Raw genomic sequence first — 20082 nt, 5'->3', positions numbered from 1 at the left:
GCAGAGTCTCCCTGTGAAACAGTGTTGTCTGACAACAGGGTTAAGGCTAGAATTTGGGGAACACCAATAAATAACAAGAAGATGAGAGGAGGGAAGGGGCCAGTGAAGGAAGCTGAGAGGAACGCTCGCAGAGGTAAGAGGTGAGTCAGGAGGAAGTGTCCAGGAGGACCCAGCAACAGAGTCAAAGGCACAGAGAAGCCACGTGGGAAGCACTGCAGTGTCCGACGCCTCTGACAAGGAGTGAAAGCTCTGGGGAAAAAATAGGGTGTGGAAGTCAACTGGCAGTTGCTCTGGGGGATGTACAACCAAGAAAGGGTGACTTGTTTCAATTTTAAACAACAAATATGTGAACGGGGCTTTAGTCTGCAAGAAGCCAGCAGAGCCTTATTTTCCCTTTTGCCATCTTCACCTGGCCTCCTGGGCCAGGGCACACTGCCATCCAGGGGTCCAGCCAAGCTTCCTGTGCATGGATGACCACCTGTTGTCCCAGGAGTTAGCACTGTCTAACTTCCCAGCATAGCTGCCTTTCTGCTGCCCCACCACAATGCCAGCTACATTGGGAGCTGACCACATGCCACATACCCTGCTTCACAAACACCAGTTAGTGTCCTGAAGAACCTCACGAGGGAGACTTGACCAGACCCAGCTTAGAGGTGAAGAACCCAGGCTTTAGAGAAGTCAAGTCACCTGCCCGATGTCACACTGCTGGTCAACGCTGCGCAGAATTTGAACACCGTGTGTCAAACTCCACTGTGCTTCCCTACCTCAAAAGAGCCTTTCATTTCTTCCTTGAAAGAGCCGCCCCACACTGACACAAACCCATGCAGGGTGAGAACAGGACACGCCTTCTCATGCGGCACTCCTGGGTAGACTGTTGCAGGGATGGTCCCCCAGTTGTTTACACCTTCCTATCTTCACACCCTTGGGTGCCCTCTTCTCACATTGATTCTGGGCTCAGTCACATGACGTACTTTGGCCAACAGACCATCAGCAAATGTGACAGATACTTATAAAATACTTCTGCACTGGGTTTGTGTGCCCTCTCTTGTTCTCCTTGGAACCCTCATGTGGAAAGCCCGGGCTGGGCTGCAGTAGCATGCACGGACCCACACGGAGCACGAGTGAGCTGTTCCTGCCCAGACCTCTCCAGATCCAGCAGCCTCCTAACCCACCAGACAGGCGAGGGAGGGCCTCTCTGCCCATCCAGCCCGGGTTGTGCTATCCACACTAGAAGAAACACCCAGAAGACCCACAGGATCATAGTAAGTAACGTTTACTGTCTGAAGCCATCAAGTTTTGGGGTGGTTTGTTGCATAGCAAAAGCTAACTGATCCGAGTCCTTAAAGAAGGCCCAAGCCAGCATCTCCTTCTAGCTTGGAAGCACTGGAGGATAATTCTTGGATCTCTAGTGTCCACAGACTCTTTCTGCAATGTCAGAACCACCCAAGAATACAGCACTGTCCTTGGCCTGGAGGGTCACTGTGCTCCTAGAGAGTGGCAAAAGGAAGAGGCCTTTATATACCTTCTCCCCGGGACACACAAGGACCTGCAGGCAGCCCTGGTGGGTGCCAGGTTACTTAGGGACAAGGTGACAGTGGCATGCTCTTGCCATATTGTCCCCAGCCGAGTGTTTTTCCACTGATGCGAAAGGAAAAGATAATTTCTCTAGTAAGCTCTACTGCAAAGGCTCCGAGGCAGCATTTCATCAAAGGGTGCTGGGGAGCACTGGGGAGACAGCAAAACCCAGCAACTTCCAGCTCCACTCAGCAAGGAGCTTGCTGCTTGCTGCTTCCATTTCCAGAGAGGTGGAAAAATGAATGAGCACTCAGGAAAGCCAACCTGATCAGCGGCACTTTGACAAGATGACAAAATTGCTCCCTCCTCCAGTCCAAACCCACTCTTTGTGGTGAACTATTATGGGAAGGAAGCATCAACTAATTAGAAGCATCTCTGGGACATGAGAAAAATCAGCACCTAAAATGCCTAAGCAGAGAGAATTCCTTGTTAAGAAAAGAGAAAACAAAACAAGAAACTGCTAGGATGTCACTTAGCCCAAGCATATATATAAAGGGAGGAGGAGATAAGAATTAATTGGGACAGGAGCTTCTACTCAAGTGACATAAAAGACACAATTATTTTTGCTGCTTTTACAGATCAAGTGCCCCTTCCAGGTGGGGATAGAGCCCTGGCACCACCCACCATTTTGAAAAATGACTTTCAGTCTTTGGTAGTTCTAATGAAGCTTGAAATTAAGATGGTTCTTTTGTTTACTCCCCGTTTGGGAAGCTCTAGCCACCTATCAAAAACACCACTGTCTGGATTATTTATTTCTCATTGCCCAACCTATGGGGCATAGAAGAGTTTTATGAAGTCAACATGTGAGGCGTTTCTCCCAAGGAAGGGTGGATGCACCTCCCCATATTGCAGAGCCCTTTTATACTATGGTCCTTTGATAATCTGGATTTTCACAGACAGGACTGATGCCTGACTTGGAGCAGGGCAAAGAGCCCTGGAAGTCAGAGGTTTCATTCTTGTCACCCTCTTTCATTAGCAAGCTGCGAGCACTTGGGTAAGTCCCTTAACCTTGAGAAAATTCAGTAAAACAAAGGGTTAGTGACTAATATATTACATCCTTTTTAAAAAACAAGTTGTGGTTTAAAGAGCCCCACATAACATGAGATCTACCCTCTTAACACATTTGTGAGTGTACAGTACAGTATGGTTAACCATAAGCACACTGTTGTAAAGCAGATCTCTAGAATTCACTCAGCTTGCACAACTGAAACTCCACACCCACTGAGCAGCAACCCCACTTCTTCCTTCCTCCGGTCCCTGGCACTCAACTATTCTATGCTCTGCTTCTACGAGTCAACTATCTTAGATACCTCGTATCAGTGGAATCAGGCAGTATTGGTCCTTCATGACTGGCTTATTTCATTGACATAGTGTCCTTGAGGTTCAAATATATATTCTTACAATGATACTGACATGGTACTCACTGTTTCCATGGTAAGTGGTTACATATATTAACTTACTTAGCCCTCACAGAAACCCTTCGAGGTAAGGTAGCATGATTATCTCCTTTTGATAGATGAGGAAACTGAGGCACAGGGAGGTGAAGTGAGGTGCCTATGCTTACCTGCTATGTGAGTGGCTCCAGACTCCTTTACCCCCCCGCCCCAAGACAGGGTCTCACTCTGTTGCCCAGGCTGGAGTATATTTATGCTATCATAGCTCACTGTAGCTTTGACCTCCTGGGCTCAAGTGATCCTCCCAACTCAGCCTCCCGAGTAGCTGGGACAAAAGGCACATGCCACCACATCCACCTAATTTAAAAAAATTTTTTGTAGAGACGAGGTCTGACTATGTTGCCCAGGCTGGCCTCGAACTCCTGGACTCAAACGATCCTCCAGCCTTGGCCTCCCAAAGTGCTGGGATTACAGGTGTGAGCCACCACACCCAGCCCAGACTCCATCTCTTGAACATAACACCATGTTCTTTCTGTACAGTTTAAAATTTCTATTTTAGCAAGTAGGCTCACAGAGATACTGAAGTCACTGAGGATGATGGCAAAAGACGGGGCAGGGAGGATAAACGAGATGTGATGTCAGAGAGGTCTACCCTTGCGTAGTTCAAAGTGGTCTTTCACAGCAGCCAGAGGATGGCCTTGGAGCCAGGGAGACCTGGGCCCAGTCCTGGCTCTCCCTTGCTCTCGGTACTTGGGAAACACCAGTGACCAAAACTGACAAGCCCCTTGCCTTGTATACATCACATGCTAACGGGTGAGACAAACAACAAACAATACATATTCCCCACAATGTCTGGTACAGAAAGGGGAATGTGTTACTAAAAAAAAACACTGGAGCTGGGAAGGCTGGGTGGGAAGGCTGGCTGGAATTGTAAAAAGGGTGCCACTGAGAAGGTGATATCTGAGCAGACTAGAATAAGGTGAGAAGGTAGATTGTGAGGCTGGAGCACATCTAGGGGATGGTGTTCTGTACAGAGGGAAGAGCTAGCACAAAGGTGCAGAGAAGGGGAGAGTCTAGGACATATGAGGGAGAGCAAAGAAGCTAGCCTGTGTGCAGGAGCCAACACAAGCCAGCGTAGAGGGCACTGAAGCCAGGGATGGCATGGGGGCGGCAGAAAGGCTGTAGCAGTGACTCTGAGTGGTGTGGGAAGCTGTGCAGGCTTTTGAGCAGAGGAGTGACATGAACTGATACTTGGCTTTTATAGTAATTTAGGTGATGGTGGCTCAGATCAGGGCAGCAGAAGTGGAGGTGGGGGAAGCAGTTGGTTTTGAACCTAACCTGTTTCCTGGTGGACTAGATGTGGACGGGAGAAAAAGATGGGAGTCAAGGATGATGCCAACAGTTCCATCCAGAGCAACTGAAGAATGAAGTGGCTATCAGTTAACTTAGAAAGGCTGCAGATGAAGGAAGTTGCGGGGTCCCTGAAAAGACATGGTGAAGTCCTATCCCCAGTACCTGTGAATGTGGTCTTACTTGGAAACAAGGTCTCTGCAGAAGTGATCAAGTTAAGATGAGGTCATTAGGGTGGGCTTTAATGCAATATGACTGGTGTCCTTATAAGATGAGGAGAAGAGACACAGACAGGCCTGGAGATGATGTGAAGGTGCACAGGGAGAACACTGCGCAATAAAGGAGGCAGAGCCGGGAGTGACACAGCTACAAGACATGGAAAGCCAAGTATGGCCAGCCACACTGGAAGCAAAGAGGAAGGCATGCAACATACTCTGCCCTGGAAGCTTCAGAGAGAGTGCAGCCCTACCAACACCTTGACTTTGGACTTTTGGTCTCCAGAACTGAGAGAGAAAGAATTTCTGTTATTTTAAGTCATCTAGTTTGTGGTACTTTGTTGTGGCGGCCCTAGCAAACTATTACAGGGGGTAATTTAACAATTCAGTTTTTCACATGTTAAATGCTGGAGATGTCAAGCAGATGGTGGGACATCTGAGTCCTGAGTTCAGGAGAAAAGCCCAGGCTGCTGACAGGAGTCTGGGACATGTATGTAAATAGAATGCATTTATAGCCATGGGGCTGGATGAGGGCAGCAAGGAATAAAAGTATATATGGGAAGAGAAGAGGGCCAAGGACTGAGCCTGGGGCTCTCCAAAACTGGGACTGGGAGAAGCAGGAACTAGCAAAGGACTCTGTGTTGGAGCAACCCAGGAGGTAGGAGGAAACCAAGAGTGCCGCGTCCTGGGGCCTGCATTTCTCCCCTGGCCCCACAGCTCCTGGTGGGCCAAGGCCTGCCTGCTGACCTACCTCAGCCACCTCTCCTCTTTCCCTCACAGGCTAAGTCCCAGACAGCTCACTGAACAGACCACTCTAAATGGCCCCCACACCTTGTCTTCAGACAAACTGTCTCCTCCGCCAGCTGCCCCTTTCCCTCCTGTTTTCTGGGTCTCAGCCTAAGAGCTCCCCTGCCCTGTGAATGCTTTGGACCACCCCAGGCACAGGGAGGCACCCTGCTCCCTTCTCAAGCCCCACTGGATGCTACCCTTGCCTCAACCTTAGTGCTCATCTCCTATCCTGGGGTTGATGGGGATGTCTGTCTCTGTACACAACCAGCTCCCTGGCACACAGCAGGCCTGCAGTAAGCATTTGCTGAAACTGATGAATCCAAACACAGATGGCTGAAATGGGCCTCATAATACGGGTTATGTTAATAACCCATATTAACACTAAGTTTGGAGTCAATGAAAACACATGAACTTTAAAAGTAAGGTTTCTTAAGTTATATCTCCCCTTCTTGTACCTGTTCAGTTGATTTCCAAGTCTCAAGAATAGTAGTCTACATATATTCCTGTTAAACTTTTAGATCTTGAGAGATGTAACTTAGACTAGCAAGATATTTGGGTCTTGATTCCGTCAGTTTCCACACTAGTTTTCAGGCTTAGCTTTCTGTTCTCCACCAACTTTACTGAGCACATCATCAACATCTTTACTCGAGTCCTTAATATGAAATGAAGCAGGACAGGGGCAGGAAAGAAGTCTGTAACATTTCCCTACAGTTGTCCCTCTGGCTCAGTTACGTCCCACTCACTGCACAGATATTTACTAAGCACTGACTGTGGCATTGCTCTAGGTGTCAGGAATTCATCAGTGATAAACAAAGATCTAGCTGGGCACGGTGGCTCACATCTGTAATCCCAGCACTCTGGGAGGCTGAGGCGGGCGGGTCACTTGAGCCCAGAAGTTCAAGACCAGCCTGGACAACATGATGAAACTCTGTCTCTAGAAAAACCACAAAAATTTATCTGGGCATGGCACACACTGTGGTCCTAGCTACTTGGGAGGCTGAGGTGGGGGATCATCTAAGCCTGGAAGGTCGAGGCTGCAGTGAGCTGTGATTGCACCCCTGCACTCCAGCCTGGGTGACAGAGTGAGACTCTGTCTCAAAAACAAGACAAAACCAAACCGAACCAAACCAAACTAAACCAACCCACCACCAAAACAAAGATCCCTTATCTCACTGACTTCTCCACAGATACCGCCTTTCAACCTGTTAAGAATTTACCTACTTGTATGACTTCATGTGGATTCCATCTTTTCCACATACATGACAGACTTTTGCCAAATGCTTTGTTAAAACCAGAGACACTATATCTATAATATTCCCTGGCCTCCCAGCCCAGGAGAAAAGGAGATGGGATTTCTCTGGTGTACACAGTTCTTAGTAAACCCAGGTTGGCTCCTGGTGTTCACTATCTTCTTTTCTAGTATTCACGATCTATAATTTTAACAATGCACACTAGACTCTTCCTTTATCTGTAAATTCTGAAACTAAGTTTTTTTTTTTTTTTCCCTTTTCTGGAAACCAGAAAATCATTTGGCCACTTTCTGTTTTTTGGGACGTCTCCTTTTCTAACTCTGCTAAGCTTACCAAAAGCAATTTTCTCTTTCTCTCTCTCTTTTTCCCCCCAGTATCCTAGGATGTCATTATCCGAACCTGAATTCTGAACTTGAGATAGCTGGGTGTTTTCTGATAATTTCTCCATCTATCCTGGACTCCAATTTCCTCCCACCAGTATGAGTCCCACCCTTCCGAGGCTCAAATCTTTCTTTTTAATGCCCCTCTAGCCTCAATCCTCTCTTCCTCTCTTCTTCCATTTCACCTTACACAAAAGCTGTCCTTCCAGAGGAGACGTCATCCTCAGGAAATCAGTCTAATAAAACCAACTTCACAGCAGTCCCCATTCTCTGTAGGGTCCCACATCCATCAGGTGCTCCGACCCTGCCCTTCAGGATGTATCCTCTCTACCTGAGGACCATCCAGTGTTTTCTCTCACTCAGCCTCCAACTGTGATCCCAATGCCAGCAGCTGTGCTGATGGACCCCCTGAAATTGACCTGGCAATTCACTATCCTCACCTCAGTGAGCTTTTAAAAACTCAATAAACTTTATCTTTGCCCCGCCTCCTACCACTTGAAGCTTTGGTGGCAATGATGATTGTGATGATGATGAAGATGTTGAAGAAGGGGATGGGGAGAAGGGAGAGAAACTATCAATTCAGTGTTTTCCAGCAGGATTTTTTTTTCCCCAGGGTCTATGTCTGAGGAATAGGAAAGCTAGGATGCCTATATACATTAGCATAACTATTGGATTATATTTACATATTTAGGTTATTAATAGGTACTTTATGATTACTTGACTTTCAGGCAGTTGCTTTTTGTTTTTAGTTTTTTCTTCTACTTCTTAATTCCTTCCTCATTAGAGAGGCTTATTGACTCCAATGCTTAGAAATCCTTTAAAATACATGTGAGGAAGAATTATGTATGTGAAAGAAGGGAAGAAGAGTCAGAAAGGGGATTGACAGAGTTGCAAAATACTTGCAGAATTTAAAAGATAACATTTTAAGTTGTCTCTCACTCCTCATGGCTAAACATTCAGAAAAGATACAGAAAATCTCATGTACAAATAAATTCTTTAAACAAGAAGAGAATGTTCTGAATGGCTTCCTCCTGGGGCTTTGTATTTATTACTTGGTTTCACAGAAATTGCCAGTCTAGAACAATCAGTTCATAGGACTGCTACAAAGTATCATTTACTATTTACTGGAAACATATAAGAAATGGAACTGCTGCTAAGACAGGGTGGGGGGCAGTGGATGGGACTGGTCCTTTCTGGGGAGGGGGACCCACAATGCTCTCCTATTCCTCTGTCCCCTCCTCAGTTTTTGCCTCTTCAGGGAAAAGATGTGAAACCACTCTTACATGTATATAAAGGTGTTCATTTCCTCTCTCTCAGACGTTCTGAAAACTGCTTACTTGTGCCTGAAGAACCAGGTATTCTGGAGTGAAGAGGGGGAGAAGTACCAGGTGCAAGACCATCTGAGAGTCAGAAATCATTGAAATCTCACATTTGCATTTTGTGCTTGGCTCTAGGAAAAGGTATGTACACTGCAGGCTGACTTTCTACCTTATAATAAGAGTTGTGTGATTCTGAAACCCCTAAATGTTCTACACTGAGATCACTTAGCTTTTTAAAAAAATGATAAAGAGGATATCTCATAAACTTCCAGAGAGAAAAACAGGTTGCATCAAGGACTCAGAACGGCACTGGGCTTTTCATTAGTAACACCAGAAGCTGGAAGGCAGTGAAGTGTTAGCTTCAAAAGTTGGAGGGGAAATTATTTTCAGCTGAAAACTCTATACCCAACTAACATTATTCAGACTGAGGGAAGGACAAAGGCACTTTCAGACCCACATGACATTAAAAACTTTGCCTCCCAGGCACTTTCTCAGGAAGCTGTCAGAGGATGTACTCTCCCCTAAAATGGAAAAACTAAAAAGTAGGAAGAAATAGGTCCAAGAAAAACAGGGATCTAAGCCTCAGAGGCACAGCGAAAGGAAGTCCCTGCATGATGCTCGGCAGCCTGGCTAGGGAATGACAAGTCTAGACTGGAGCAGGAGGTGGAGGATTCGGGAGTTGGGGACCGAGAGTTCACAGGATGCTTGTGAGCGTTTGGCAGATGCCACTGGTAGGTATTTGGGAGAATGTGCAATAGGTATCTCATAGAAAAAGCAGTCTTTTAAGGGCGATTATTAACTAAAAGAAAAACAAAAAGTTATATAAGAAAGGAAACCGAATCCCAGTACAATAGTTGGCTCCTTAGTGAATAATATTTAAATCACCATCATACTGTAAACACTGACCATGAATTTTGCCCACCTGTAAAGCTTTACTGGGAGGATGGGGAGGAGAAGTGAGGGTGGGTGGTACAAGAGGGTCAAATTCTTCTAATGGGAAGTCAGTAGATAGTGTTTAAAACTAATAAATCAGGAACTCAGTCTAAGCATCTGATTTAGAGGGGTCAACACCAGAAAAAATAACAAAAAGATTTTAAAGAGGTTGTTCTGGGGAGAGGGTCTGGAGGCCGGGGAGAATCTGAGAAGGGCACTGGCTGAATTTTAAACTGCTGTTAGAAAACTCTGATAGAAAACAATTTAAGGATGCACTGCCTTGAGATTTTTATATACACTAGCTTTTAATAGGAGAAATGGGGTGACAAAGCAACTCAAAATGAGAGGTTAGGGTGGAGGAGGAAAAAGAGGAAGTATTGCAAAATTCTCAGTGTGAAATGGTTCCGATTCAGAACCAATAAATGTGATTTTCCTGCTGCTGAAAACTTCCAAGCACAGCACTCCTGCAATGCTCCCTTCCCCGCAGCCCTCAGGGAAGGGGCCCAGCTGCCAAGAAGTTTCTCAACATCGCTGCCACCCTCACCGTACCTGTTCCTGGCCCAAGTGGAGGCCCCAGTGGGAAACATGTGTGCTGTCTCACTTTCAGTTGGGAGCTGGAATGTTCTGGAAGGTTTGTTCCTATGCGGGACAAGCCAAGAACTCCAAGGAGTTCTAAGCTAAGTTCTCTAAGCCGAGAACCCTGCAGAGCGCGGGGAGCACAGTGAGATGCAGCTGATGACAGCTGTCACAAACATTGACCACTGAATTTAGAAAACAGGGGGAATAGGCATGGGTCACTTATCAGTACTTTACCCCAGCGGGCGGGGTTCTGGTGAAAGTAGTCAAGGAGGGGAAGCTCAGCAAAGAGGATACAAAGGATATTTTATTTAACCAAGAGCTTCTCCTCAAGGGCTGTAGACATAAAAAGGCAACATTTTCCCAGCAGACTAGGAAAGTGTTAAATTATACTGGTGTTTACTCTCTCATTTCCAAGGCCTGGGAGCGGATGGGATATTTATTTTTATTATCTCTCTGATGTGTTTAGAGACCCTAATGAGGGCAGAAAGTAAACAAACATTTGATTGAAAACAGAGATGTCAATGTGCACCCTCTATCTATTGTTGATACAGGAGAAAGCAATTTCAATAAGATTGAAACAATTAGACTTGAAGATTGCTGTATGCAAACCACATGAAAATGGAAGCCTACTGCTCAGTGTGTAGAAAAAAATAAACCACTGTCTGTTGGTGGTTTTTTCTTCTGATTATATTAAAGTAAATGCTTGCATGTTATATTTACTGAAGTTGAAAACTGTACTGAGGTTATGTAAGAGAATATTCCTATTCTTAGGACACATACACTGAAGTAATTGGTAAAATACCACGAAGAATGTAACTTGCCCTCAAATGGTTCAGAAAAATATTATGTGCGACTATTAAAAATATATCTGGATCGGTCTGTCTCTCTCCCATTGCCTATCCCCAAGAAACAGAAGGACAAAGCAAATGGAGTAAAATGTTAACAACAGTTGGGCCAGGGCACTGGCTCACACCTATAATCCCAGCACTTTGGGAGGCTGAGGCTGGAGCAACATTCAAGGCCAGGAATTCGGATCAGCCTGGGCAACACAGCAAGACCTCTATCCGCCTCCCCCCCACCCAAAAAATTAAAAAATTAGCTGACGCAGTGGTATACACTTGCAGTCTCAGCTACTCTGGAGGCTGAGGTGAAAGAATTGCTTGAGCCAGGAGTTCCAGGTTACAGTGAGCTATGACTGTGCCCCTGCACTCTAGCCTGGGCAACACAGCAAGACCCTGTTTCAATAAATAAATGTTGAATTTGGGTACAGGCTATAGAATGTTCTTTGTGCTATTCTTATTTTTGATGTTTTTGGAAATTTGAAATTATTTCCAAATAAGTTAAAAGTCATATAAAATCAAATGAAGCTGTAAGAAAATCACTGAGGTTTCACAAGCATTCCAAAAGCATCCTGGTGAGTGCTGGATACCAGACTCTCAATTTAACAAGCTGCCCGGGCTAAAATCCTTGTCTTTTTAAATTAAAAAAATTTTTTTGAGATGGGGGTCTCACTCTGTTGCCCAGGCTGGAGTGCAGTGGAGAGATCTCAGCTCACTGCAACCTCTGCTTCCTGGGCTTAAACAATCCTCCTGCCTCAGCCTCCTGAGTGGCTGGGGCTACAGGCATGTGCCACCACGCCCAGCTAATTTTTGTATTTTTTGTAGGGATGGGTTTTTGCCATGCTGGTCAGGGATCCTCATAGGATCCTCCTGCCTCAGCCTCCCAAAGTGCTGGGATTACAGCATGCGAGCCCCCACTCCCAGCCCCTTGTCTTTTGAAATAGATTTAGAATCAGTAAAACAGTGTTAGGATGTTCAAGGTGAAAGCAAACGAGTCTTTCAGGGTTTAACTCTGTAATGGCCCAAATTCAAGGCTGAATGATCAGCTGTCCTAACACAGCTTTGGTTTAAAAGAAAGGAACCATCTAGCTGTCTTACCAACTTAAGATAATTCAGAAAAGGAGGTCCCCAAAAGTTTGGGCACTACTGGGTAAGTCTGCAGGCTCCAAAGATGCAGTATGCATTGAAGCTGGCATGTACTAGGATAAAGCTGCATAAAAATGCATAATGTACCCAGGGAAAATGCTTTACCTAAAAACTGGGGTACCAGAACCACTCAGGACCCCAAAACACTGCAGCTGGAAAAGATTATGACTCTATCCCTTGTTGTTAAACACATGGGGACAGCTAATCTATCCATTGGATTTTTTTTTTTTAAGTTCTAGGGTACATGTCCACAACGTGCAGGTTTGATACATAGGTATATATGTGCCATGTTGGTTTGATGCACCCATCAACTCATCATTTACATTAGGTATTTCTCCCAATGCTATCCCTCCCCCAGCCCCCGACAGGCCCCGGTGTGTGATGTTCTCCACCCTGTGTCCAAGTGATCTCATTGTTCAATTCCCATCTATGAGTGAGAACATGCAGTGTTTGGTTTTCTGTCCTTGTGATAGTTTGCTGAGAATTATGGTTTCCTACCCATTGGATTTAATTCAATTTTTAAATTTCAGGATCAAAGTTACTCTTGCGGGGAGGGGCTCAGTCACTGGGAGGGGTTCACAAATGGCATCTTGGTGACCCTACAAAGGGTGATGGCCTCATATGAGTTTGTACATTTGTTTTATGAAGCTTTCTGTATCCGGGTTGGCTATGTAACAAAAAATTTGTATATGCTGGATATTTAACAATAAAAAAGTTTAAAATTAGAGCAAAGCAAATTGCATTAACTTGTGTTTGGGATTAAAAAAAAAAGTATCCTTTCCCAGGGGACTGCTGAAGATGACAGAGGGGCAGGTCCTGGTGCTCGATGGTCGAGGGCATCTCCTGGGCCGCCTGGTGGCCATTGTGGCTAAGTAGGTACCGCTAGGCCGGAAGGTGGAGGTCGTGAGCTGTGAGGGCATCAACATTTCTGGCTATTTCTACAGCAACAAGTTTACCTGGCCTTCCTCCGCAAGCGGATGAACACCAACCCTGCTCGAGGCCCCTACCACTTCCCGAGGCCCCGACCACTTCCGGGCCTCTATCCGCACCTTCCGGCGGACCTCGAGGCATGCTGTCCCTCGAGACCAAGCGAGGCCGGGCTGCCCTGGATCCCCTTAAGCTGTTTGAGGCATCCCACTGCCCGATGACAACAAAAAGCGGAGGGTGGTTCCTGCTGCCCTCAAGGTCATGCATCTGAAGCCTACAAGAAAGTTTGCCTACATGGGGCACCTGGCTCACGAGGTTGGCTATAAGTACCAGGTAGTGGCAGCCACCCTGAAGAAGAGGAAGGAGAGAGCCAAGATGCACTATCGGAAGAAGAAACAGCTCATGAGGCTATGGAAACAGGGTGAAAAGAACGTGGAAAAGAAAACTGACAAATACACAGAGGCTCACAAAATCCATGAACTCCTGGTCTGAGCCCAGTAAAGACTGTTTATTCCTAAAAAAAAAAAGTGTGTGCCTTCATTCAGATGTCCTCCACCCCATCTGATCCTAATGCCTGTAGGTCACAGCAATAGAAGCAAAGCCTTTCAAACTAATATTCAAGAAAATCATCAAAGTGTACCTATCACCAGGAAGTCATATTCGCCTGCCTTGGCCTCCCAAACTGCTGGGATTACAGGCGTGAGCCATGGTGCTTGGCCGGGTTGGGTTTTTTAAATTGCATATTTCCCTCCATGTCCTTGGAAGACTCAGTTATAATAAACCAACATATCTCATGTTGAAATGTGTTTCCCAATGTTGAAGGTGGGCCCTATTAAGAGGTGATGCGATCATGGGGGTGGATCCATCATGAATGGTTTAGCACCATCCCCTTGGTGATAAGTGAGTTATTGCTCAGTTCATGCGAGATCTGGTTGTTTAAAAGTCTGGGACCTACCCTCCACCCCCTTGCTCCCACACTCGCCATGTGACATGCCTGTTCCTGCTTTGGCTTCAGCCATGATTGTAAGCTTCTTGAGGCTTTCACCAGATGCTAAGCAGGTGTGTTGGTGCCATGCTTCCTATACAGCCTGCAGAACCATGAGCCAATGAAACCTCTGTTTTTTTTTTTGTTGTTGTTGTTGTTGTTGTTTGAGATGGAGTTTTGCTCTTGTTGCCCAGGCTGGCGTGCAATGGCGTGATCTCGGCTCAGTGCAACCTCCGCCTCCCGGGTTCAAGCGATTCTCCTGCCTCAGTCTCCTGAGTAGCTTTGATTACAGGCATGTGCCACCACGCCCGGCTAATTTTGTATTTTTAGTAGAGACGGGGTTTCTCCGTGTTGGTCAGGCTGGTCTTGAACTCCCAACCTCAGGTGATCCACCTGCCTCGGCCTCCCAAAGTGTTGCGACTACAGGCGTGAGCCACTGCACCTGGCTGAAACCTCTGTTTTTATAAATTACCAAGTCTCAGTTATTCCTTTATAGTCATGCAAAAAAACTGATTAACACACACCTGCTGCTGCTGCTGCTGCTGCTGCTGCTTTAAGATCCTGTGCAGTGAGTCTGGGTTTCTAACCTCAAGAGAGTGGCTAGCACAGGAGATTGCTAGTCTCCTTCCAATTTTGTCCTGTTAAATGGCATAGAAGATTGGTTATATGGATATCAAAGAGAGGAGTCACTAACAAAGATGAAAATGTAGAACTCATTTGATAGGTGGAAGAGTAGGGTGGTTTCTGGTATAGGTTTTGGAGACGGCAATCTGAATTTGAATTGTGGCTCCACTATGATTGTGAGCAAGCTATTTAACCTCTCTCACCTTCAGTTTCTTTAACTGCAAAATGGAAATGGAAACTGAGGATTAAATGGGATCTCACATGGCACAGACTGGTATAAAGCAAGTGCGCAGTACAGTTAACTGTGATTATTGCTCCTGTGCTCACAATACTTCCTTTAACTGGTGCTTGGAACATCTTATTTTCCCCTTGCATAATTAATCCTCTACTTTGGCTGATGCCAGAAATGCAGTTTTGCTATATGGTGACATTGCACATACTCCAAGTGTGTAAGCCCCAGACACCTTTCAGTGACACTGCTGTGGGGCTTAGTGACTTGCCACCAGGCAGCCCACATAATTGTCTTGCTGAAGTTATAGAGCCCTTCCCTATTCTTCAGCTGGACACACTGAAATTCTTCGAGTCTCAGGAACAACATTGCTGCTTCTCAACAATAGATTTACTTTCTCAAAATCCATAATGTCAGCTGGGCGCAGTGGCACACAGCTGTAGCTCCAGCTACTTGGGAGGCTGATGTGGGAGGATTGCTTGAGCCCAGGAGTTTAAGGCAGCCTAGGCAACACAGCAAGACTCTGTCTCCAAAAATAAACCCATAACGTCTATAGTGTGGACAACATAACACCCTTGGAGCTGTAGGGAGAAAGGTGCTCTCCTGTGAATGGAGAGGATGGTACTGACTAGCTGCAGAATTTGGGCTTGGGTTGCTTTATTGGTTTTGTCTCTCTTTCTAAGTAAGGATGAGAGACTTTCACTGCTTCACTTGTCCACCTTCGCATCATTACTTCTTATGACCCACAGGAAGGATATCTAGGGTAAAAGAATAAACTCAGGGAGAAGTTACTGGCTGGGGCATGGAGGTGACTAATTGGTCACACAATTGAGTTTGCATGTTGAGTGCTGAGTGCCTTGCAGTTTATAAAACACCTTCAGAGCCCATTTCATTCTCACAGCCACCCTATGATGAGGAAGCCAGGGAAATTGTAGTATTTTTATTACCACTTTACAAATGAGGAAACTGAGGCTTAGAATTAAGTAGCTTGTCCAGTATCTCATAGCTAAGCAATGGTGGATGGTATGACCAAGTCCTCATTTCCATCCTCCCAGTGAGTTGTTTCTAAGTGAGCTTTATACGCCCAAGATCATCTATTAGGATGGGGAAACATATTAAAACTTCTCGTTCTAGTTATTTTTAGCTTGCCTTTTTAACTTTTAAATTTTGTTTCATAGTATCAGTAATGTATTAGACTAGTATGTGCATGTAATTTATAATTAAATACACATGCTTTTGGGTTCCAGCTCCAAAAAATTATACTGATAAGGGTGCATGATTAAAATAGCTTGGAAGCCACAGTTCTAAGGAGGAGTCTTGCTAATACTGGAGATTAACAGATCCTCTGGCCCTTTATCTTTTTTTTATTTTTTATTTTTTGCTATTATTACTTTTGGTCAGGAACTTTTATTGGTCTGTGTTCTTCAGATTACACCACAATATTGTGAAGTGGTAATCCTGATTTTCTAGAGTAGCAGAAGGTGTTTTCTATCTCCTACAAAGTCTAAGGCTGACATGAATCATCTTTTGTTGAAAGGCTGTTCCGGTGCTTTGCAAACATGATGGCTCCCAGCTCATACAGCAGAGGCAACCTCATTTCCGTATCATTTGTGGTCACTTACAAATAGCAAAGGTTCAAGTAAGCATATGGGTTCCTAGGTGTCTGCACCTTGGTTCCTGAATCATAACAGGCCCAAGCTTCTCTTTATAGGTTTATGTTACTAACTAGACTTGCTACTCTGTGGCATTCAAGAGCATGGTACTTCCAATAAACACTATATTGGAAGGAATTATTGTCTGATTTGTTCATTGCTCCATCCCCAGCAGTGCCTGGAACCCACTTGGTTCCACTGTCTGTTGTCTGGCTGAATGAATGGTGGATTAATGGTTACTCCTCAATTTTATCTTTTCTCTTGACCAAGACACCCCTAAAATGACAGTAAAGAAGTGAAAAAGAGTGCAAAGACAATGGAAATGGGAGATATCAGCAAACAACCACATGTTTTTGGAAGACAGGTGAGGAGTGATTGCTGACTGGGCAGAGTGGAGGAAACAGTGACCTGTGTGTCTACAGAAAGGAGTATGGATGTGAAGTGAGTATATCTGCCTGGGATATAACCCTTGGGAGGCCTGGGAGCTGCAGGCACTGTATACTTCAGATGGCTGGGATGATGTGAGGGGAGACTGCTTGAGAGTCTGAAGGTTTGTTTACTGGAGAAAAGGGTTAGAAGAGGATCCAGACCAGGGGACAGGAGGCATGGTGAAGTGATGGGGTGACGGGAAGGCTAAACAGAGAAGATGGACTGAGGGTGGCCACTCTCATGGCGTGATGCCTTCGGGCCTCTGCCTCCATCTGCTCTTAGAGCATGCTCTGGGCAGGAAAAGGGATAATTCATCTCTGAAAAAACAGAGAGGAATTCTTTTAAGAAAAGGCCTCCACATGCTGACAACTGAAAATTCTCTAAAGAAATGATGAGTTTGCAATGTAATCCCCCTATACAATGGGCCACCAGTAAAAAGCTCCACTGAAACACCCTGAACCTCCAAGCCGCTTGTAGTGCCTCACTCTTAAATATGAATGGCCAAGGATCACCAGACATTTAAAGAAAGCACCCACCTAAAAGAGACTGAGACACAATGACCAGGAATAGAGGAATACAGAAGCTACACGACGAGTAGAAGAGAACTTCAAAAACACTTATTAATGTCCTCAGAGAGAGAAAAACCAAAACCAGGATGCGATGGTAAGAGAAAAAGCAGAAAACAATCAAGAGCTCTTGGAAATTAAAAATATGATAGGGTGACATAAAAAAATCTTATTAGAAGGCTTACAAGAGCCTTCAAAAAAGAAAACAAAAGCAAACAGAAAGTAGAAACTGATAAGAGTTTTATAATCCATAGGGTCCAATATCTGACAAAAGGAATTCTAGAAAGGAGAACCAAGTAAATGGGGAGGAAGAAATTAAAACAAAACAAAACACCACCAGTACAAGAACATTTACCAGAATTGAAGAATATGCATTTCCAAATTAAAAGGGCCCACCAGTGGAGCGCCCAACCCAAAGAAAGAAAAAAAGACCTCCATGGGCGTGAACCCGGGAGGCGGAGCTTTGCAGTGAGCTGAGATTGCACCACTGCACTCCAGCCTGGGTGAGAGAGCGAGACTTCCTCTCAAAAAACAAAAACAAACAAACAAACAAAAACCTCCATGGCACATTATTGAGTAATTTCAGATCAACAATGATACAGCGAAGATCCTATAAGCTTTCAGAGAGCAAAAGAGGTCTCACGCAGGACTGGCATCTCATATTAAGAGTGACACTAGAGCCAGAGGACAATACAATGGCTTTAAAATCCCGAGGGAAAATTATTTCCAACTTTGAATGTTCTGTAGCCACCAAATTACTAATCAAGTCTGAGGACAGATCCAAGACATTTCCATATTTTGACAACTCAAAAAATTTACCTTTTATGTAGGATGCCCCGGAAGAGTAGTCCTAGCAAAAGAGGGAGTAAATTGAGCAGGAGGAAGACAGGCTTCCAGTCAGTGGACTTCCCAAGACAATGGAGAGGGAAGCCATTGTCACAGAGCAGCAGCACAGCAGGCTGAGGGTCTAATGGGCTCCAGAAAATACAGGGGAATTGATGGGTTTATCCAGTGTGTCTGACCAGCTGGGCAAAAAATAGTGACAAGATATATCCCATCTAGTGGGCAAAATTAAGGATAAACATATAGGTAAGAATACAAGTAAAAACCATGAGGCAATAATTTTAGGGCAAGCAAAAACCTACATACGAGAGGAAGTGGAATTGCCAGTATTACCTAATACGAAGACAGAGTCAATAAGCATGTTTTAAGACACAAGGAAATAAATACTCCTTGGCTTTGTAAGTGAACAGTATAGATGCCTCTCACTATTCAAATACTTAGCCTTCATCCTTTAGAAGGGAACAGATTTGGATACTTTTCTGGAAGTTGTTCCTCATCATTTGAAATTCCACTACTCACATCTGAAACCCAGAAACCAAATAAATTTGGATGTACAGTGTCTCTCATTTTCTGAGCTTGTTATCTGACTTAGAAACTGGATAGATTCAGATACTTGATATTTACAAGCTTGATGTAACCATATACCTTCACTGAGGATGGAGAAGCCTTAGGGAAGGGATGGAGGAAGGAAAGCGGGTGGAGATGTGTGACAGCCAAACCCTACTCTACATGATGGAAGGTTCAGAGATCACCTAAATACCTAAAACCGATAAATGCAGAAGACTCATATGCATACACTTCATAGAGATACGAAGTAAATACTAGAAGAAACAGCTAAAAGAGTGAAAAGTCGTTGCCTCTAGGGAGACAGGATTAGCAGTGGGTAGAGACAGGGCAAGGGACTGCCATTGGATTAAGTTTTTAGTACAACTTGGCTTTTAAACTGTACATGTATTACTTTGGGGGAAAAAAGCACATAAAAACTTTAATAAGAACACTAGCCTGGAGAACTGTGTTCTGTCTCAATGTCTGTCACCAGCCAACTGTGTTTGGTTGAGCAAGACACTTTGATCTCCAGGTCTCAGTTGCTTCATCTATAAAACAAGGAGTTGGAGTCCTTCCCAGCTGTCCAATTCTATGACTGCATGGTTCTAATGTGCAAATTTGGGTTCTCTGCCAATGTTGGTGGTGTCATCCAAGCTTGAATTACTGGGTTGTAATATTATTTAGCATTGTGCTAAGAAAATAGCATTTTATTACATAGATATATATCTATAAAATGGAGACATCTGGAAAAACGTGCAATAAGAGAGTCTTGTGATTTGGGAGAGAAACAGAGGAATGTATATTGTGACTATTTTGCAGAAGAGTGCGATATAGAAGAAAACACAGGATCATCAAAGAAGATAACACAACATGGCCACCAAGAAACAAACAAAGCAATAATAATCAAACAGACAAGGAGGGTTACACCCAGACCAGGTCTAAATGAGACAGAGGCTGGGGAATAGAGAAATAGGACCTTCCCATGGTATTTATACAGGTGAACAGAGAAGTCTGAATGGTAGATGATTCTGGCAAAAGCTTGAGACTGGGGATGAAAAATGATGAGAAAGATAGAAGCTGTAATATTTTACAAGAGACTTACAAATATTTTACCTTTGGGGATATAGAAGGAAGAGCTGATAGGGTTTGCCATCGAGGACGAAGATATGAAAAAGACATAAGACAGCAGGGACCACCTGAACTACTGGTGTCCAAGAAGCACAACATCTCAGAGTGAGGCAACCTTGGATTCTACTCCAACCTGTGTTTAATGTATGCAGAACGGAAGGTGAGATTGAAAAGGAAAGGATGGGGACTCTGTCTTTGCTGACATAAGCAAGCTCTGGGTCAAGAATACAGAAAAAAATCTGACAGTCAAAGTGTCATCCATATTTGCTGAAATTGACTTCTCTTGTTGGATTTGGAACCTCTTTCCAAAACAAACAGCAAACTTCCTTTAGATCCAGGCAGTAAAATTCATTTTTATATCATTCATTAAACATTTAAACCATT

The 20082-nt window shown here is 44.6% G+C and overlaps 1 protein-coding gene and 1 pseudogene across 8 annotated transcripts in view; one reads left to right on the top strand and one right to left on the bottom strand.

Moving 5' to 3' along the window:
- ATXN7L1 (ataxin 7 like 1) overlaps window positions 1–20082 on the bottom strand; it is a 274724-nt gene that overhangs the window by 204642 nt on the left and 50000 nt on the right. Inside the window, exon 1 of one of the 8 annotated variants that reach the window (XM_030933378.1) lies at window positions 765–826. The exons of the other annotated variants lie outside the window; for them this stretch is intronic. The gene's annotated coding sequence lies outside the window, so the exon portion shown is untranslated. Of the gene's footprint in view, window positions 1–764; window positions 827–20082 lie in introns of those variants that run through there. 8 annotated transcript variants of the gene reach the window in all.
- On the top strand, window positions 986–13830 carry LOC104675951 (annotated as a pseudogene).

Source organism: Rhinopithecus roxellana, chromosome 6, assembly GCF_007565055.1.
Source record: "Rhinopithecus roxellana isolate Shanxi Qingling chromosome 6, ASM756505v1, whole genome shotgun sequence".
Classification (NCBI taxonomy): domain Eukaryota; kingdom Metazoa; phylum Chordata; class Mammalia; order Primates; family Cercopithecidae; genus Rhinopithecus; species Rhinopithecus roxellana.
The sequence above is the reverse complement of the archived record's forward strand: the minus strand, read 5'-3'. Positions and strand labels throughout refer to the sequence as shown.